We start from the raw sequence: 13,602 nt of genomic DNA, 5'->3' as shown, positions 1-13,602 counted from the left end.
GTGGGCTCGCAGCCACCCATCCAGATTTCCTTTGACTTAAGTTCACACAGAACTCCAATTTCACTGTTGGTAGGAATGTAAATTTGCACAGCCACTATGGAAGACAGTATGAAGGCTCCTCAAAAAATTAAAAATACAACTACCATATGATCCAGCAATTCCACTGCTGGATATTTATCCAAAGAAAACAAAAACACTAACTCAAAAAGATAAATGCACCCCAGTGTTTACTGCAGCATTATTTACAACAGCCAAGATATGGAAGCAACCTAAATGTCCAGCAATGATGAATGGATAAAGAAGATGTGATGTATATATACAAAAGAGTATTATTCGGTCATTTGCAATACCGTGGATGGACCTTGAGGGCTTTAGGCTAAGTAAAATAAGTCAGACAGAGAAAAACAGATACCATATGATTTCACTTGTATGTGGAATCTGAAAAATGAAACAAATGAGCAAACATAATAAAACAAAGTCATAGATACAGAGAACAAGCTGGTGGTTGCCAGACGGGAGGGAGGACGGGTGAAATAGGAGAAAAGGATCAAGAGATACAAACTTCCAGTTATACAACAAACAAGTCGCAAGGAGGTAATGTACAGCACAGAGAATACAGTCAATAACAGTGTAAATACTTCGTATGAGGATAGATGTAGCCAGACTTACTGTGGTGACCATTTTGAAATGCATAAAAATATCAAATCACTATGTGGTACACTTGAGACTAAAATAATACGGTAAGTCAGTGATAATGCAATAAACCCAACAAGGAAGTCCAATTTAAACATGTGCCCTGCAGTGTGAAACCTGGAAGGCAGGGCACTCAGGGGGCTCAGGTAGAGGCTGTTTACCAGGCTCACAGAAGCATTCCAATATTTTAGTAACTAGTACAGCCCTATAGTTGGGAACCAGCCAGGTATCAGCCCTGAACCTGTGCTCAGACAGGTCCAAAAGGAGACACCTTAGACCATTAGCATCAGAGGCATCAGGAGAGAAGAAACTTTGAGAGACTTTCATTTTATTCTCTACAGAAGTCCACATAGCACTTAAATTTTTTACAACAAGCATATTCCTCTTTGTGTATTTTTTTTAACCTAGCAAAAATAGCAAAGATTTGCTGCTGTCCCTGAGCTTCTAGAAGACCGTCCCAGAATCCCAGGACATCACTCACCTTACACTGTTGTGTAAAACATGAGATCCAGCGCTTTCATTTCTCCAGATCACAGTACTATTAACGAATAAGCAAGAGGAAGGAAAGTTTGGGGCCAGCTAAGTAAGCATCCGATCCCGGTAACTTAAGCCAAGTAGCAGGGTGTTGAAAAAGACACTTGAAAATTCTCATCCCGGCATGTTTTCCCTCCTTCCGCTCTGACAGAGGGAGGAACAAAGCTGACGTAGAATGTCCACAAAGTTGGGCAATGCTTGGAGACTCCCCTGGCCCCCCTGGAAAGCCTGTGTGGCTGGGGACAAAAGGGAGAGCTGGCCCCTGGACCAGCAGCAGCAGCATCACCTGGGAGCTTGCTAGGAAGGCAGATTCTCGGACCCACACCAGCTGAATCAGAAAGTCTGGGGGTGGGGCCCAGCAACCTGTGTTTTAACAAGCCCTCCAGGGGAATCTGATGCAGTCAAGTCAAAACCTCTGCCTTAGGGCCTGTTTTTCCTTAAGGGGATCATGTATTCCATAACGTGTATCACAGGGGCTTTGAGGCTTGTAACATTATTATATGCAATGGTGGAAAATACACATTTTTTTTTCCTAATCAGAGAAAAAGCTGGACAGAGAAGGGCAAGTTGAGAGGGAAAGTTGGACCTGAGATGATTTAAGAAGGGCTTTTCCTTTCTGAAGAAACACATTCTACCACCAGATCCCCGCTCCTTGGGCGTGACAGCCTCTGTGATCTCAGCTAACACCTCGGTGGGGATGAGATCATCTGAGAGCTAGAGGCAGGGGGATGAGCTGTTGAAAGGGAAGGTGAGAGAGGAGATAATAACTGAAGTACCCCCCTCACTGTTCCTCCTAACTCCAACCTTGATGGAGATGAAACTGTGAACACCAGGAAGGACGCTAAAAAGTTAATGTTTCTTGAAACCTGTGTCTTGGGAGATTTCAAGCAAGTTTCACTTTGCTTTCAGAATTGGGCCATAACTCTTCCAATTTCTCTCAAGAGGAAACAGAAGGGAGGGCCAGTGGTTCTCCCAGGACACAAGCTCAGGACTCTGCCATGTATTGACTGTGTGACCTCAGGAAGTTACTTAACCTTCCTGTGCATCAGTTGTCACGTCTGTGAAATGGGGCAATATTAGTACAAGTAAGATGCTCAGCATGTAGTGTTAGGTGTTATTATATCAAAACTTCTATTGTTAAATTAATGAAGGTTTCATAGCTTCCTGAGAACAAGAATAAAGCATTGCGATCCACCCTGTGTTTAGGTCTGAGGTTTCTTAAACTTGAACCACAGCAAAAGCCATGGAAATGCCTACCTTTCATGTGGAGCACGGACAGCAGAGTCACTGGCAGGTGAAGAAGGGAAGTCAGTCAGGAAACCCACAGGGCAGCCTCATTCTATACAAGTTAGCAACTTCTCCCACCAGGAGGAGTGAGGTGGCTCCTTTAACACATCAAGGCAAGCAGCCCAGGTGGGGAGGCCTGAGGGCCAAAAGAACCCAACAAGAAACGGGGCGTTACGGAACCAGCTTGGTTTGCCCAGCTCACAGCAAGCCAGATGCTGGGACGCGGAGGTTCGCAGCACAGAAGGGGTTCAGTCACAGGGCAGCCAAGCGAGGAGACTGGAAAACAGATCTCAGCTCCACTTCCCCAAAGGCGAGGGGCTCGAGGTATTTCCAGGATACAGCTGCGGCGAGGGAAGCACGGGGAAAGGTGATTGGAAATAAGAAAAAGGTGAGATAACCATCGTTCTGCGCAGGCGCAACTAAGCTGCCGGCTTCTTCGGACGCACGTTCAGAAAACGTGCTTTAGCACATTCTGAGGGTGGAGGTGTGGGCCCTCTGAGGGCAACGGTCACTGACTGGACACTCGCACATGCCCAGTTGGTCGGTCAGTAGGGCCCAACCAGTCTTAACCAGCTCAAGCTCAAATGGGGCACAGCTGACACCAAATTCCTGCAAAACAACTCAGGGAAACATTGTTTAGGCTATGTGACCCTTGGAGGACATGCAAGTTTTTGTAAAAACAATTAAAGCAGGCTTGATCAGTGAAGGCAGGGTGCAGTTCATTACTTATTAAGCAAGCCATAGTTTAATGGATCTAACTGACTACCCTCAGTTTCAGGCACAGTCTTTAAAGAAATAGTAAATATAACACAGTAACAGAAACTATTATATGTACACCCACAAATAAGGATTACAGTTCCCAGGATTCTTTGAAGTTGAGTGTGGCTATGTGTCTAAATGTTGACCAATAGAATGTAAGCAGAAGTGAGTTTATACTCTGCTCCCTTCTCTCTGCTGCATGGAATGCAGAGATGATGGCTGGAGCTCCAAGCAGCCATTTTGGACTATAAGGTGACCACGAGCCTGGAAGCCTGTGCTAACCTAGGGAGATAGACAAGAGCCTGAGTCCTCTACGACTTTGTGAATCTACCATCCAGTCTCGAACTTCCAGATTTATTTTGTATGAGAGAGAAATAAACTTCCAGCTTATTTAATCCACTGCTACTTTTGGCTTTTCTGATACATGCAGACAAATGTAATCCCAAATGGTACAGAAATTTGACACAAGTAAGTTATCTGATATGATTTGTAAAGTTTACGAGTATACAACATAATCAGGGAAACTAGGTATTTGATGCTGGTTCCTGAAGAAAGGGACAGTGACTATCCCAAATGGCAAATGAGAGATAAAGAAGGAACTTTCATAATGATAAAAGAATTAATTTCAATAGGGAGATTTTTAAAAATTATAAACATGTATGCAGTTAATAGCACCGCTTCAAATGATATAAAGCAAAAACTAATAGATTACTGGGAGAGGTAAACAAATTCACAATCAAATTTGGAGATTTTAACAACCTCTCTTAGTAACTGATAGAAAAAGCAAACAAACAAAAAGGTGGCGATAACGTGGCAGGTTAAAACAATCCAACTGCCTCCTGGGTATATTCCAAAGAAATGAGCTCTTATGTCCATCAAAAGACATGTTCAAGAATATTCACAGCAACCTTACTTATTTCCATCCATCCAATGAGGGTAGGAAGAAATTCAATCACCTGGGTTTGATGTCAATAAATATTCAGGATTTGAACAAAGAAGCCTTTCACTTGTATGATCTTTTTTTATTTTTTTTTAGGTTTCCTTTTTCCCCAAGTTAAGATAGCAAAAAATTTTAACTGCTTTCCTTGAATACATAATCAAAACCACATTTACGAGGCAGGATTTTTTTTTTCTTTCTTTCTGCTTCTCAACATCTACCCCCTTGTTCTTACATGCTTGTGACAATGTACCTCCTACACACAACTAAAAAAGCAAAAATTTTAAGTGAAGTGTTTTATATTAAGGATCCAAGTTATTTAACACGCTGTGTAACTAAAGCAGGCTAATAGTATAAGCGGAGAAGAATATAGGTTAGTGAGTCAACATTTTCTAGTTCATCTGAGGCCGAGCAGTCTTTTCACATGATTCACGGTTCATTCACTTTTACTCGCTCATGGTTGCTTTCACTCTAGCCCAAAGGCCACGCTTACAGGAGGTTCCCACCCTCATGGTTTGCTGAAGTTTTGTATGGAGTTAGAACTTAAGTTTGGTTCAAATGTCTGGGTTTAATGTCATATGATAAAAGCCAGAGATAAATCAAGAAACAAAACCAAGTAAGAATGTATAAAATAGAGTTTTCAGTGAATTTAAAAAGTGAAAAACTCTACTCCACCTGACCCATCACCCTACACTCAAGTATAAGAGCTGAGTTAAATTCAGATGGTAACACATTTGCTCTGTGACCGTGGGAAAATCTTGGAATTTCCTCTAATTTTTCCCCACCCATAAACTGATTATTAATCATATGAACTTCTGACTCAACACATCCAACACTGCTTAAATGAAAGAGGATGGACTGGGGGTTACGAGAAGCACTGGAATCGCCATGTGATAGACCAACAGGCTGGGAAGAGCCTCACTACTCAGGTCTAAGATCACTGGCCATCAATGCCCACTGTGGGGACAGACTCCAACCACTGACAGGAAGCTGCGCTGCTCCAAATACCATCCACATACATAGGTGGTCCCTAAAGTCCTATCAAGTGGTTTTTTGATAGTTTGGTCATTTCAGAAGAAAAAGTGACCAAACAATTTTGTTTACACTGATTTCAGAAATTTGAAATGTAATATTAAACCACAATTTTCACAAACATCCTATTACATTCTTAATAGTCATTATATTTTTTAAAAGTTGTACAGACACTTCATGATGTTGTTTAATTAATCTTGGAGTATTTCACCTCACTAGCATGTTACTCAATGTAATATAGTAATATTTACTATAGTAGCTAAGACAGGAATACACATTGAACAGTTTCCTCCTAAATTGGTATCAACTAATATATGCCACCAATATTTCTATCGAATTTTGCAATTTACAAATGCTTTCAGCTTCATTTCAACAACACTATGAGGTAGATACAAAAAAAAAAATGCTCTCCCATTATTTAGAAGAAACTAAGCCTAATTATTTAAGTGGTGTGCCCAAGGGTGATCCTTTAATGGTAGCTCCATCAATTTTGAAATGTAACACAAGGGAACAGAAAAACTACCATTCTTTTTTCAAAGATGCATGATTAGAGAATTTGGTTTTGCTTCTTTTTTTCAGATCACTTTGTGCTGAGGACAAGAGACTTATTCTATTTGAACTGCAGTCAAAAGTGGATTTTTTTTGGTTTCTTTTACTGTTTGTGAACTATGTCAGGCATAACACTTTTCAAAAACAAAGATTATTTTATAATACAAATAATGCAAAGTAAGAATAGTTTTTTCTTATTTCAATTGGCCTGCTTAATAATTCTCAAGAGACTTGTCTTACCTATTCCTTCAGGGACAAAATTTCTCAAGTTTTAATATGGAAAAAAAAGATATCTTAAGAAAACTGAACAACTGTGCAAACAACTGATAGTGGAGTTGGGCTCTTTTCCAACAGTCAATGGTTCTTCATTTGTTCAAGAATAAAATCAAAGCCTGTTGTTGGACATATTTTCACACTGTATGCAAATTCTTGTAACAGAACATGAAGAATAACTTCCCAAGGCTGAATGAAGCCAGACTGGAGTAGGGATCCTTCTCTGCGGCAACATATGTGTGACATGCTGGCATTTGAATGCACTCACCAGTGAGCTCTGTCATCACTTCTGAACAAGCAAACACCATCTGACAGAGCCTCCAGCACTTGCTATCATCCTGATGACTTATCTTTGTGAATTTGTGTTCTCTAAATTCATAGAGGTCAAGTGTAAGGAAATAAACCAATGAGGTGTTGAACTTAACCTGAAACTTCAGCTTCATCAAGTCGTATAGAGCTGCCTCATGAAAGATATCGAACAACTGCCATTCCTCCCATCAATAGGAGACTATTATCATTTTTATCATCAATTTTTAAGATTCTTATCAATGGAACAGAATAGAGAGCCCAGAAATAAACCCACAAACTTTTGGACAATTAATCTTTGACAAAGGAGGTAAGAACACACCATGAAGTAAAGACAATCTCTTCAGCAAATGGTGTTGGGAAAACTGGGATCACACCATACACAAAAATAAACTCAAAAATGGTTTAAAGACTTAAACATAAGACAAGACACTATAAACCTCTTACAAGAAAACACAGGGAAAACATTTGACATAAATCTTAGCAATGTTCTCCTAGGGCAGTCTACCCAAGCAATAGAAAAAGCAAAAATTTTTAAATGGGACCTAATTATGTATAAGCTTTTGCACAGCAAAGGAAACTATAAGCAAAGACAAAAAGACAACCTATGGAATGGGAGAAAATATTTGCAAAATATGAGACTGACAAGGGCTTAATTTCAAGAGTATATAAATAGTTCATACAACTTAAAAAAGAAAAAAAAACCCAATCCAAACATGGGCACAAGACCTAAACAAGTTCTCTAATGAAGACATACACATGGCCAATAGGCACATGAAAAAATGCTCAATATCACTAATGATTAGAGAAATGCAATCAAAACTACAATGAGGCATCACCTCACATCAATCAGAATGGCCAACAAAAAGTCCACAAACAATAAATGCTAGAAAGAGTGTGGAGAAAAGGGAACCCTCCTATATGTTGATGGGAATGTAGTCTGGTGCAGCCATCATGGAAAACAGTATGGAGATTCCTTGAGACTAAAAATAGACTTACTATATGATCCCGCAATCCCACTCCTGGGCATATATCCAGAGGAAACCTTACTTCAAAAAGATACATGTACCCCAATATTCATAGCAGCACTATTTACAATAGCCAAGACATGGAAACAACCTAAATGTCCATTGACAGATGACTGGATAAAGAAAGCTGTGGTATATTTACACAATGGAATACTACTAAGCCATACAAAATAATAAAATAATGCCACTTGCAGCAACATGGATGGACCTGGAGATTGTCATTCTAAGTGAAGCAAGCAGAAAGAGAAAGAAAAATACTGTATGATATCACTTATATTTGGAATCTAAAAAAAAAAAAAAGCCGAACTTATTTATGAAACAGACTCACAGACATAGAAAACAAACTTATGGTTACCAGTGAGGGAGGGAGTGGGAAAGGATAAATTGGGAGTTCGAGATTTGCAGATACTAATATATATAAGACAGGTACACAACAAGTTCATACTGTATAGCCCAGGGAACTATATTCAATATCTTGTAGTAACCTATAATGAAAAAGAATATGAAACCGAATATATGTATATTCATGTATGACTGAAGCATTGTGCTGTACACCAGAAACTGACACATCGTAAACTGACTAGACTTCAATAAAAATATATATACAGACAGAAAAATTTTTTAAGATTCAGCTTTCTTTGTATTATTTAAAGATGTGTGACAAATACATATTTTATTCACCAGAAAATTTTGGTCCACCTGTGTCTTGAATATTCATTAGAGGTCCTAAAGAGGGGGAAAAAATTCAGAATTATGACATAGGGGTTTGCAGACTATGTCCACAAGGAAAGAAAGGAAGAGAAAGAGAGAGAGGGAGGGAGGGAAATAGGTAGTGCATGTCATCATTTAAAGTGTTGTCTGAATTCAGTTTAAATAATGGAAGTAAACGCGGTGTAGTGGCAGAGAAATGGAGTGACAGCGATCGATACTTATCAGGAACTTCAGAATTTTAACAACTTTTTTAGGAAACACTACCTCTAATGAGTATGGAAACAAAAAAATGTGAGAGTCAAGAGGTGAATTATCTAAGTTCATAGTCTACCAGTTCTCTAGGTATCTGCCACTTATTTTCTGTGCTTCATTGGGAAAAAAATCACATTATCTGTGAAGCGGTAAGGAATATTTAGAGAAGCTATAACATGTTAACCTCTTTAAAATGAAAGGGTTAGAGATATTAAAAAAATTAAGTAAGCATGCTAAAACTTTAAGGAAAATTACTAAAATAAGGCAGAGTATATAGCTTTCCAGAGTGGTAAAAATGAAAGAAGACAAAAGGCAGAACAAAAGAATAAGTCCTTGGGAGTCTTTTGCTGTCTTGGTAACTGGACAAAACCTGTATAATGTTTTTATCAAGTACTTGAGGATGTCACTTGGACCAATCATGGAAGAATTATTGAAGAAATTTCTAGTACACAACAATTAGAAATCAAAGGCATATTTACAAGCTAAAATGAGTGTACAAAACCAATAATTTATCACAGCAAAATAATGTACTTGTTTTAAGTTGTAAATATCATTTGAAGAAGTGTCTCTGGAGTTAACCGTAACATGTGGGAAATTTCTGTGAATTTTTTTGACCACAACTCAATGATCATTTATAAAATTTTTAAAAGAAATAACTATGTGATGAGCAATGCACAATGTGAATAATGCACCAAAATGATTTATAAAATTGATTCAGTTCTTAAAATGAAAATAAATAAATAAACAGATAAATAGATAAATAAATAAAGAGTCTGAATCAACTGGCCGCTCATAGAGGAGATAGAAGAATTAGAGATATGATAAAAAAATAAGCAAAAGAGTATTTCTGTTTTGTTTTAAAGTGGATCTGATTTTAACTAAAATGTAATTCTTATTTAGTGGCATGAAGTCACAAACTAACACCAGTGAGGGAGCACTACCATGTCACTGGTGTCAGAGATAGTTACCATGTCAGCAGAAACACTAGCAGCCGGTTAAGGAGTAAATCAAGCTGGAGGAGACGAAAGTCAAGGTCAATTTAGATTCTTAGCAGATCAGACAGTACGCACTCCTGCTTCACCAGCTCACTTTCCTGAGTCCCTCACTGCTGCTAGGACTTGTAAACTAGGCAGGAAAGATCCCAATTGTGTGTGTGCATGATACATCATACATACAGAAGTATGTAAGATGTGTATGTACAGTTTAAAGTAAAAGAATAAAATGAAACACCCGTGTATCTGTACTAGTCAGGGTTCTCCAGAGAAACGGAGCCAACAGGAAATATATAGATACAAAGAAGGAGACTTATTATTGGCCCATGCAATTATGGAGGCTGAGATCTGCTACCATGATCTGCTGTCTGCAAGCTGGAGGTCCAGGAAGGGCATAGTTCCAGCCCAAAGGCCTGAGAAGCAAGAGCCCGATGTCCGAGGGTAGGAGAAGGTGGACGTCCCAGCTCAGCAGAGAAAGAAAATTCACCCTTCCTCCCCATTGTTCTGTTTGGGCCCTCAGTGGATTGGATGATGTCCACCACGCTGGCGAGGGCCATCACTTTACTATCAATTAAAATGCTATTCTTTTCTGGAACCGCCCCCTCACCACACAAAAACACCCATAAATAATGTTTTACAAGCTATCTGGGCATCTCTTACCCTAGCCAAGTTGACACATAAAATTAACCATCATACTATCCAATATCTAGGTTAAGAAATAGAATATTGCCAGTTTACCAGAAGATGTTTTGTGCCCCTTCTGACACCCATCATCTAGAATTTTAGTTTAATCATTCTCTTGCTTTTCTGCATAGTTTTATTATATGTATATGCATCCTCAGACTGTAAGTTTATTGCTTAATTTTTTCTTTAAACTTTCTGTAACTGGGAATTGCACAGATTTAATTCTTCTAATCAGCATTTTGGTTTTGATATGCTTTTGTAGCTGTACTTCATATTATTGGCTCCACAGTGTTTCATTGCTTGAATATGCAATGACTAATTAAACCACCTTATCACTGATGGATATTCAGGTTGTTTCCAGTTTGGGGCTATTATGAACACAACTTCTTGTACTTTTATGTACATATGTCCAGGAGTGTTAGTCTAGGAACGAAACTGCAGAATTGCACAGGATATGCCTATTCAGTTCTACTCTATCATGCCAAGCTATCTTTCAAGAGCGGCGACATGAATTTACATTATTCCCAAAGAAGGGTGAGCATTCTCAATTCCTCATATCCCATATATACATCTTCAGAGTACAGGTTTTGTACTTCTTTTATTAAAAATTTTCCTCCTTATTTTGTTCTTTTTGATGCTGTTGTAAATGGAGTTTTTCTTCTTAATTTCATTTTCAGATTATTCACTGCTGGTATATAGAAATACAGTTGCTTTTTGTATGTAGATCTTGTAGCCTGCAACCTTGCTGGACTTGTTCATTAGCTCTAATAGGGTCACTGTAGACGCCTCAGAATTTCCTGTATACAACATCATGCCATCTGGAAATAATAATTTTACTTATTCCTTTCCAATGTTGATGCCTTTTTTTTTTTTCTTGTCTAACTGCCCTGGCCAGAACATCCAGTAGAATGTTAAATGGAAGGGGTGAGAACAGACATCCTTGCTTGTTCCTGATCATGCGGGAAACATTCAGTCCTTTACCACTAAGTAGAAGACTTGCTGTGGGGTTCAACAGATGCTCTTTATCAGGTTGAGGATTTGATATTGCTAATTTGTTGAGTATGTTGACCATGAAGAGATGTTAAATTTTGTCAAATGCTTGTTCTGTATCTACTGAGGTAGCTAAAATTATTTGTCTTTGTGCAAACTTTGTTCTGGGCCCTTTGAGTGACTCTTTTTAGTTATGAAGATGTGAAGCAAGCATATAACCAATACTTCCGGAAGATGAATAACAGATGACTTTTGGGCTTGGTTAAGACCTGGGATTTGGTCTGCAGGGCTCTCCTATGCATCTGCTTGAATTCTCAAAATTAAGCAAAGATCAAGAATTCATCTGGAAAGGAAGAGGTTACAGATGTAACCTCTTCTTAATAAGACACTTCAGATGTGAGGCTACTTTTACGGAATCATCTGCCCTACCCAGCCACCCTGGTAGCTGCTTTCTCCCCAGGGAGGTGTCTGTGCTCATTAAGAGAAGATGCGCCCCCCTGCACCTCATCTAACCCCTGTGTAATGGGCAGCTGCATACAGGAGTCTTTCCACGGCCACCATTACTAGACAAGACTCACGGTGCAGGCTGACTTGGGTCACTATAGTAATGCATGCAGGAAGCAGTGCCTCACTCAAGGTCTCTTCAGGTTTGCAGGGCACCGTGTGCCTCAGCTGGTACAGCAGTACTGCAGTAGACAGACAGGACCTAATAGCAGATCAATGCTGGGGCTCAGGGTTGCCCATTAGTAACAGCTGAGGAACTCTGAGACAACCAGGACCAGCAGGTGTCAGAAAAAAAAAAGTGAAATTCAGCTCTTAGGGGCACCTCTGAGCTCTGCTGTCCTGGAAGCAAGCATAAGAGGATTGGTTCACTGACTTGAGAACAAAAGTGTTGAATATCTTTCCTCTACCCCACCAGATATAGTCTACAACGTTCTCTTCCCTGCTCTGTGCCGGGGGGACTGGCATGCACGGGCCAACTCAGCAGACCCTCTAGCTCTCTGCCTTCTAGTTAGGATTGGCCAGTGGGGTTTGGCCACTAGCAGGAGATCAGAGGGCAGAAGAAGGGGAGGAGAGGTTGTTCATTGCCCTGATTCTGTCCCTGTTGGGTCAACAAGGGGTACCCATCTCTCTTCCAAAGGCCACATTTCCCGTCAGACACCTCTATCCACACAGCGCTCTCTCTCCTTACCCCAGTCCAGTAGAGGCTCCCTTCCATCATCCCCTCACACACCCCGAGTTACTAAGACCAGGACACCGTCATTGCTTTAACGGACCTCACCAGCATCTCGGTAAATAATCCCTTTGTTGAATCCTTTTCAGATGACCCAACTTGAGTTGTGCTGTTTCCTGCCACCACCCTGACTAGTACCGAAATTTGAGGTGCTTGGAGATATCTTAGGAGGAAAATCTGGGGAGAAAAGCCAGACTTTCTGCTAATCATTCTGATTTGAACTTTGAAAGAAATGTGAATTTTTTTTTTTTTTTTTTTTTTTTTGCCTGAGCTGGTAAAGCAGAGCACTAATCATAGCAATGCTTACACATCTATCCCCCTACCTGCCTGGGAGCACCTAGAGGGTGACAGTATTCACCTTTGAAGTCCTGCAGATGGTAGATGGTCAAGAAATGTTCAGTGGCCACAGCTGAACTGAAGACCTTAGTCAAGTGACCTCGTCTCTCCAGGCCTCAGTTTCTTCATCCGCACAACTCGATCCAGAAACACTGAAGTGTCACCCACTCTAAGTAAGAAAAAAAGTCAGTGCAGGGGTAATTGCAATATTCATTAGATAAATGCTTTTATGTCAGCTTTATTGTTTTCAAGGACACAGAGTAATATAAACTTGAGTAACAAAGGAATTTGGGCAGAATGTCGTTGGAAGTACTTTTAATCAAATACTTTAAATGGCACACAATTAACACATTGTTTTAAAGCAAAAGGGCCCTTTAAAGGGGTGCTTCTTCCCCTTAAGTAATTCACCTGAGAACAGGAACCAGATTAGGTAGCGGAGACATGACATGTGCCACTATGGTCCAGTCTATTTGACACCAAAAGATACCTGCCTCATAATATTGTGACAAACTGCCAGGTTACAAAACACTGTGTACATTATGATGCCAAATTTCATAAAATATTCATACCCATTTATCTACATGGGAGGGTGAATCATTTTGGGACTGGCTGCTTGTTGCCTCACGGTGCGGGAGAGCGTGAATTTATTTTCTCCTTATTCTTGTTACAACATTTTAAAAAATTAATAAAAGCGCTTTCCAGCGGTGGAGGAGGTTCAGGAGGGCCCGGCCTGCAAGGACGAGGCTCCTCTGCTGCCGAGAGGGGCCGCGAGTGGCGGGCCTAGGGGCCGGCTCCCTCCCGCCTGAGGGCCGGACGCTCCACTTACCCGCGGGCCGCGGGCGCGGCGGAGCAGCGGGCGGGGCAGGGAGGCGGGGAAGCCGTAGAGCGCTGGGGGCGGGGTCTCGGCGCTGAGGCGGGGAGCGTCCGCCGGGGACCAGGCGCTGGCGGCCATGCGGAGCCGGCCTGGGCGCTGGGCCTGGGAGGGGCGCGGCGGGGCGGCTGAGG

The 13,602-nt window shown here is 40.6% G+C and overlaps 1 protein-coding gene across 2 annotated transcripts in view; it reads right to left on the bottom strand.

The window, feature by feature from the left end:
* Window positions 1–13,589, bottom strand: part of FRMD3 (FERM domain containing 3) — a 296,566-nt gene extending 282,977 nt beyond the window's left edge. For both annotated transcript variants that reach the window (XM_032477519.1, XM_032477520.1), the window contains exons 1-2: window positions 13,424–13,589; window positions 12,620–12,766 (exon numbers count right to left, since the gene is read on the bottom strand). The gene's annotated coding sequence lies outside the window, so the exon portion shown is untranslated. The remainder of the gene's footprint in view (window positions 1–12,619; window positions 12,767–13,423) is intronic.
* Window positions 13,590–13,602: the final 13 nt, after the last annotated feature.

This window comes from Camelus ferus, chromosome 4, assembly GCF_009834535.1.
Source record: "Camelus ferus isolate YT-003-E chromosome 4, BCGSAC_Cfer_1.0, whole genome shotgun sequence".
In the NCBI taxonomy this organism is placed as follows: Eukaryota; Metazoa; Chordata; class Mammalia; order Artiodactyla; family Camelidae; genus Camelus; species Camelus ferus.
The sequence above is the reverse complement of the archived record's forward strand: the minus strand, read 5'-3'. Positions and strand labels throughout refer to the sequence as shown.